General features: G+C 31.3%; 1 non-coding gene across 1 annotated transcript; it reads right to left on the bottom strand.

The window, feature by feature from the left end:
- Positions 1 to 550: 550 nt before the first annotated feature.
- LOC149514661 (small nucleolar RNA R71) lies at positions 551 to 656 on the bottom strand. Its single transcript, XR_016328409.1, has one exon. It is a non-coding gene; the product is annotated as a small nucleolar RNA R71 (small nucleolar RNA).
- Between the last annotated feature and the right edge of the window lie 7407 nt (positions 657 to 8063).

Here is an 8063-nt window from a genome sequence, read left to right as displayed (position 1 = left end):
ACATGCTTAGGTTTCCTTTTCTAGAGTTCTTCTTTTAGTCTAGTGTTCTTATGGCCCACGTATGTACTCAGTTAGGAGATGTGAGTTAATCCATTTAGATCCCAAGCTTGAGATTGCATTTAGGAGACTAAAAAGGGAGGGAGAGACAACTCAATACTACAACCACCATGGTTGAGCAAGACACTAGAACTCTTAGGGATTATGCTGCGCTTGATGTTAATGAATTACAACCTAGTCCTTACATGCCAGTCATACAAGCCAATAATTTTGAGATTAAACTTGTAATCATCCAGATGATATAGCAGTTAGTGCAATTTAGTGGTCTTATGAGTGAGGACTCGAATGCCCATCTTTGGGATTTTTTCAGATATCTAATACATTCAAACTTAATGGTGTTACTGACGATGCTATTAAACTTAGGTTATTTCCATATTCCCTTAGAGATAAAGCTTAAAGTTGGTTAGCCTCGACACACCAGATTCTATTACCACTTAGGATGATTTATTGTAGAAGTTTATGGCTAAGTTTTTTCCTTTGGCCAAGATGGCTAAGCTTTAGAATAAGATTACCACCTTTTCCCAACATGACTCAGAGACTTTGTATGAGGCATGGGATAGATACAAGGAGCTCCTGAGGAGCTGTCTACACCACGAACTACTTAAATGGCTGGAGATTTAGATTTTCTATAATGGGTGATACCAAATACTATGATTATCCTAGATGTTGTAACATGAGGTGCCTTGATGAGTAAGACCTTTGATAATGCTTATGATTTGATAGAGGATATGGCCACCAATAACTGTTAGTGGTTAAATGATAAACAACATCCTAGGAAAGCTTTAGGGGTGTACAAACTTAATGAGTTTACAGCTTTAAGTGCTAAGGTAAAGTCTTTAGCCAAATCTTTAGAGTCTTTGAATCTTACGATTACATCCTTCGAGTCAAGTCCTAGTCAGTCCAAGTTCACCCATAGTTCCACAGCTAATTGTGAGGTATGTAGGGTAGGTCCCCTAAAGAAGTCTTATCTTAGTCATTTAAAAAGTATCCAATATCTAAGATAGAACCCTAGATAACCTAATAACCCTTATGCTTTTACATACACCCAGGTTGGATGAATAACCTAATCATTGCTTAGAATTAGCAACACAATAATCTTATCTTAGTTTAGTCTATTTAGGCACCACAACAACCCTAGTATATTTGACCATAGAACCCCCCAGGTTTTTAACAGCTTATTTTATGTCAACAACAGCAACACCCATAGTAATATATACTTCTATATCCACCTATGCCATTTTTGAGAAGAAACCCCTAGTAAAGGATTTTTTAGATTCCATGATTAAAGCCTAGACCTCTTTGATATAGACTTAAAACACCATGTTCCATATTCAGACTATGTCAATTAAGAACTTAAAGACCTAGAAAAGTCAGTTACCAACCTTTTTGAGTATCTGGCCCTAAGGCACCTTCCTAATAACATAAAAGTCAACCTTAGGAGGGAAAGGAAAAAGCAGTGCCATGCCATTACCTTTAGGAATAAGAGACAGGTAGTTAGTGACCGGTCTAGGTAGGTTCTCATGATGCAGTAGTTAATGAGTTTAAGGATAAACTTGAGGGAGATCTAGTGTAAAAGGGGAATAAGGGCAAGAAAGTGGATGAGAGTGTAGTTCCTACCCAGTTATCCCAAATAGCTATAAAAAGTACAATACCTAGTTCATCTAAGCTTGCTTTTCCTAGAGTCGAGCCTTCTAGACCTTACATTCTTTTCCCTTAAAAGTTTGAAAAATAGGAGGAGAAGCAATTCTCCAAATTCTTAAAGGTGTTTAAAAAGTTACAGATTATTATCTCTTTTATGGATGCATTAAAACAAATGCCTACCTATACCAAATTCATGAAGGACATTATCTCTCAAAAGAGGAAACTGAAAGATTATGAGACAGTTGCACTTACAAGTGAGTACATATATTTGATTCAAAAAAGACTACTTACAAAATTGAAGAATCCCAATAGTTTTACCATTCCTTACACCATAGGTAGTATGTCCTTCAGTAGAGTTTTATGTGACTTAGGTACTAGTATCAACTTGATGCCCTATTTCTTGTTTAGAAATTAGGCATAGGAGAGCCTAAGCCCACCTTGGTTACTTTACAATTAGCTGATAGATCATTAAAATATCCTCAAAGGATTGTGGATAATGTTTTGGTGAAGATAGAAAATTTCATTTTTCTTGTTAATTTTGTAGTTTTAGATATGAAAGTGGATCGTGAGATCTCGATTATTCTAGGGGGACCTTTTTTAGCCACTGAAAGGGCTTTGATTGATGTGCAAAATGGGAAATTGTGATTGATGATATTTGCAAGTGCATAAAATCGTCACAAGTAATATAATGATGAGTATCATTCTCACGAGGATTGTAAATATAAGAGTAACAAGTACTGAAATTATATCACCATTTCTTATACTTGGATAAATTAATTAAAAGGTAATAAAACTAAGCAAATAAAACCTAAAACATGCAAACTATCATAAATAAACTAAATAAACTTCAAATAAATCAACTTAAGCAAAACAAAAACTAAAATATGCAATATATAGCAAAACTGAAACCCTAATAGTTTTTATAAATTAATCTTCAAACATGCAATAGAATTAAAATAAACCAAAACAGAATTGAACTAAACCTTAAAAATTAAAACGCCAATCTCATTTAATTTCTTGAAACCCTTAAAACCGAAACACTAAACCAAATTAATAAACCCTAAAAATCAAGTGAAAACACAATAACAAAAATTTATTAAATCAATAACTACTTAACCAAAAGAAACATACAAGACTTAAACAAATGAATCAAGAATTAAACCTAGATATGCAAACTAAGCAAATTAAGCACAAAATAAAATTAAATCTAATCTTTAACTATATAACCAAATCATAAAATCAAGATTAAACATGCAATTAAATGAATTAAACCAAAACATAACCTTAACTGAATAGATATACCCAAAAATTAAGCAAAAACAAAATTTATTTAAGCAAGAAAACAAAATGAAGTATAAAGATGAAATCTTTAAACTAAAGTGCATAAATCAAATTCAAAAAGAACTTAAAACCAAAAATTGATTGCTTAAAAACTTAAAAAGTATGTATTTGAACCAATCTTGAGAACCAAAAAATTAAAATAACATTAAATCTTTAAAACATAACCTTGAAATCTAAAGAAAGCTTAAAGAGAACTTAGAACAAGAAATTGAATAAAGAAAGCTAAGGTTGGTCATCAACCCAACTCCTTACACATTTTTTTCTAAGAAGAATATGATGTATTTATAAGAAAAAAAAAAGCCCTAAAGATCCCTAGGTAGATTCAATTGAAGTGAGACATACAGAAGACTTCATAGTTTTGGTTGGACTTGGTCTTTTTAGTCCAAAAATGCTTTTTCAATTAAACTTACAAAAAGAAAGCTTCTAGACTGAACTTGGCTTCTAGATCTTTACTATACCATAACTTATCATGTAGCCATTCTTCCATACCATATGTCAACTTAGCAAAAGTAAAATCTTGCTAAATCAAGAAAGTATATTTCCGGCCTTACTAAATTTAGCTTCCATAAAGTTGCTTCAAATCCTTCCATCTTGATCTTCATCTTCTTTTCCATGCCTTGACTTGAATTCTTGAAGAAAAATAAAAAATTAACTTCACCAAATAAATTTCTTAATGCTCATACAAGTTGTATTTATAAACCCATGCATAATCCTACTCCAAGTAAAATTATGAATACTTCCCCACTAAATAAAGAAATCCAACTCCAAATAGGAAAAGAAAATAGAATTGCCACCTTATCATGCCACATCATCTCCCTTAGCCAATAAGAAAACCCTTTAAATGCCATGTCATCCCATAATAATCCCATGCATGTGCATTTACACAAGCTATTATGGACTTGCAATCATGTGAAAGTACAATTCTACCCCTATTCTTAACTAAAATTCCAACTTGAGTTCTTGCATGAATTTTCATCTTTTTCTCCAAGTTCATCATCTTCAACTCCATAACACTTGCCAAAGCAAATCTTGCATATTTTTTCCATTCTTGAATTTCAAGATTTTCAAAAAAATCAAGAACTTCCAATAACATCTCAATTATCCATAGTATGATCAAGAATCATCCAAGAATTATCAAGAAACTTCAAGAATCTTCAAGAATTATCAAAAACCATTCTTTTCTTCAAGAAAACTTATAAGATAGAAAATTCACCCATTTAGGAGTAAAAAGAACTTTATTTTGCTAAAAACTAAGCAAAAATCAATCATAAAAGCATAAAAAATAACTCTATAAAATATAGTTATCAAACCCCCAAACTTAAACTTTTGCTTGTCCTCAAGCAAAAACTAAGAAAAATTAGAAATAGCATGCTAAAGATCATCACATACACTCCCAATACTAGATTCTTATGAATTTTCAAAAATTGCATGATAAGTATATTTAGAAAGAAAATTAAGAACATAGATCCCACACCATGTGTATATGTATAATTCTTCTAAAATAAACACAAGATATCCAATCAAAGCTAAGCAAACACAAAATCAACAAACCACTTCAAAGCATGAACAAATTTCATAAGTTCAATTTTCACATACCCTCTCTACTAATTTAGCCACAAACTTAAGCAAAGATCAATAGGTCTTTATTAAGCTTGTAATATCAGGCTAGGGTTAAGGTATTACAAAGGAAAATTTAGGCTTATAAAACCCTAAACATGCATTACATAGGATTTGCACCTTTAAATATAGAGCTTTCAAGAAAATTGTAACACCCTCAAACTTAAACTCTTTTTTCTTTTCTAAACAAAAAACAACTGTCACTTTCGCTTTGATTTGCATTTGAATAACTTTGCTTTGATGTTTTTTTTTTTCTTTGAATCACAACTATATTGATTTCATGAAAACTTTTGTCGATTTTAGCTTTCTCTCTCTTTTTCAATTCTATTTTTCTTTCTTTATTTAAAAGGCTATTTTAGCTTTTGCTTTTCTTTTTCTTTTGCTTTGAAATAGAATTTGCTAGCATTCGATCTCAAACTCCACCCTTCCTCTCCAATGAACATAGCTCTCATAATACTTTAATTGATCCATACGCATATTGGATAAGGTAGAAAGATAAAGATAATAAATCAAAAGGGTAGCTATTTATGTAGGTGAAAACAAAGAAATGGAATATATAACAGGCTCAAAAGGGGTGACTAAGGATAAAATAATTAAATATTAGTTTGAAAGGCTCAAATGATCCAAATATGGCTTAAATCATCTCTCTAGTTAAGTGAGGTCTATTGTTTCACCTCAAGGGATGCTTAAGCAAATTCTAAAATAAATATAATACTTCATAGATCAATGCAACTTCACATCTACATAAACTTTAGCTAAATATATTTACGTATCAATGATCAATACTAAGTGCTCAAGAACGTGAAAATATTACAATTAAAAAGAAGCAAATTCAAGAATTCATCTCATCTTTTTACTACATTCAATCTTTTTTAAAAAGCTATACTTAAAGTCAATCAAAGTTACTATCATTAGGTTATGAGAAAATAATAAATGGAAGCGTTATAATGATTCTAACATGATAAAATTAAGCTAAAAATAGAAAGTTTTGAAAGTTTTTTAAAAAAATTTAGACTAATTTTCTCTTTTCTCAAACTTAAATAACACATTGTCCCTAATGTGTGAAAAAAAAAAGCATAAAAGCATGAAAGGAAAGAGATACTCCCCTAAACTCCAATGGCCGAATATAAAAGCATGAACTCCACCATTGTTGAATGCAAAATTGCATGGAATCCTCTTTTTATCGTACTGATCTAGCTTCTTATCCATAATTCCTACAAAAACAAAACAAAGAAAACCAAAGCATTTTTTTCTTAAAAAAATCAAAATAAACAAACTAAAAATATATAATACTAAAAATTAAAACTTGGGGTTACCTCCCAAGCAATGCTAGTTAGAGTCAAACTTGACAATACTTACCAAAACTCACTTGGGTTAAGTGATTACTCCACACTTGATACCAACATCCATCCACTTGATTCTCTTTCTACTTACCACTTCTTCAATAATAAATTCTTAGTAGTGGTGCTTAGTAATTAAGGTAAAAATGGATGTATGACCTACCGCAAGCAATGTCTTCATTATGTAGTAGTTAAACTAAGGTAGGTGTGCACTGGCTTTAATACTTATGAAAAAGGTACCATCATGATAGGATTAGGTTTTAAGACGAAAGGTTCCTCAATAGATGGTGTAGTATAAGTGAATGACAAGGATGAAATAGGTAAGAGTTTTAGCTGAGTATTAGAGCTAAGGAAAACTTCTAGACAAATAGAGAATTCTATGACATTGGCTCTATCATCCTAATCATTGTTTTCTAAATTCGAGTGTCCATTCAAAAATTCCTTAACCTTATCATCATTTAACTCCTTTTCATTATAATTTTCTATCATTTCTTTAAAAAATGCCTATATTTCATCCTTTTTACTAAGCTCGACAAAGGGTGATTCTAAAGGTGTAAGAAAATCATCGAATACATAACCCTTATTAGTAGGCTTTTCCACTTCACTTATCTCTAAATCATCTAGTATTTGATTTTCAAAAGGCTAAAGAAATGACACAGATGGACTATAAGGCTTAAACTCTCTTTCAATGGGACTAATGTTAAACTTATTAAGAATGTTAGATTCTAAAGTTGATCCATCATCCTCTACTTCAATTTCACAAGCATTCTCTTTTACTTTCATAACCTTTTTATCCATCATTTTGTCAAATGTAGGCATATCAATCATAATAAACTTATCATCATCTTCATCATCAACATACACTATAACTTTTTTCCTCCATTCATCCTTAAGTGTGCCCTCCACTCAATCTAACCAACTATGATGTATTGATTTATTAAGGCTTTTCAAAGTAGCTACTTGGGTTTGGAGGAGGTTGGTTTGGTTTTGGATGAATCTAGTGAAAGATTTCTTATAGAAGGGTTTTATTTTTTGTAAAGGTAATAGGTGATATTGAGTAGAAGATGAAAAGTACTATGATGGTGTATGCTATAAAAGAGGTACGTCATATAGTGAAATGTGTTATGGTGGTGGGATATGAGGGTGTAGGTACTATGGTGAGTAATAAAGTGAAAGAGACTCAATAGGATAAGAGGGTGTGTATGTAGGTGATGAAATAAAATATTGCCCTTGACTACTACCCATGAAACTTTCGACCTATTCTTTCAATCTAGAGTGTAGTGTTTGGGTAAAAATGAGAGTGTTCATCGTATACACACCTATCACTATAGTAATATCCATCATTAGCATTACCATCTAGGTAATTAAATCACCATTAAGCTTGTGAATTCTCCAAAAAATGAGTAGCATAGTCCCCATGGTTCTTAGCCTTATATAAATAAAACCCTGACATAAAAGAAAAAAAACATAGATTAGTACAAGAAAATAAACTCCAAGAGGGATGACTGGTATCAATATTGAAACTACTCTAAAATATCTTCAACAATGGTGACAAAAATTTGATTGATGATATCTGTAAGTGCACAAAGTCAACATAAATAATATGGTGATAATTAGAGTATCATTCCCATGAGGATTATTAATTTGAAGTAATAAGTACCAAAATTATATCACCTTTTCTTATATAGTTGACTTTTCTTAGAATGATTAAACTTTCATTTCTAGATTTATCGATCTTTGAAAAATTTAAATTTAATCATGCTTATCATAATCTTTCTAGGAAATAGGGTGACGAGTTAATTGTTAGTGATGGGATATCCATGTTGGTTAATTCATCGGGTTTTAAGAAATATCAATTCAATCATGCTTATCATATTTCTTATAGGAGGAAAAGTGTGGACATGATGCAAAGAGGATATGATATGGTTAATGTTGATGATATATCGGTTCATGTTGAAACCAAAACTCACTTATCTTAGTCCTTCAAAGTGTTAGGTTAAAGGTTTTGTTGAGAATTTCACTATCATTCCTACTTGGCCACATGATCTACCATTAGACTTTTAATTT

This window comes from Durio zibethinus, chromosome 15, assembly GCF_047325235.1.
Source record: "Durio zibethinus cultivar Kanyao isolate XHJ-2024 chromosome 15, ASM4732523v1, whole genome shotgun sequence".
Classification (NCBI taxonomy): domain Eukaryota; kingdom Viridiplantae; phylum Streptophyta; class Magnoliopsida; order Malvales; family Malvaceae; genus Durio; species Durio zibethinus.
The sequence above is the reverse complement of the archived record's forward strand: the minus strand, read 5'-3'. Positions and strand labels throughout refer to the sequence as shown.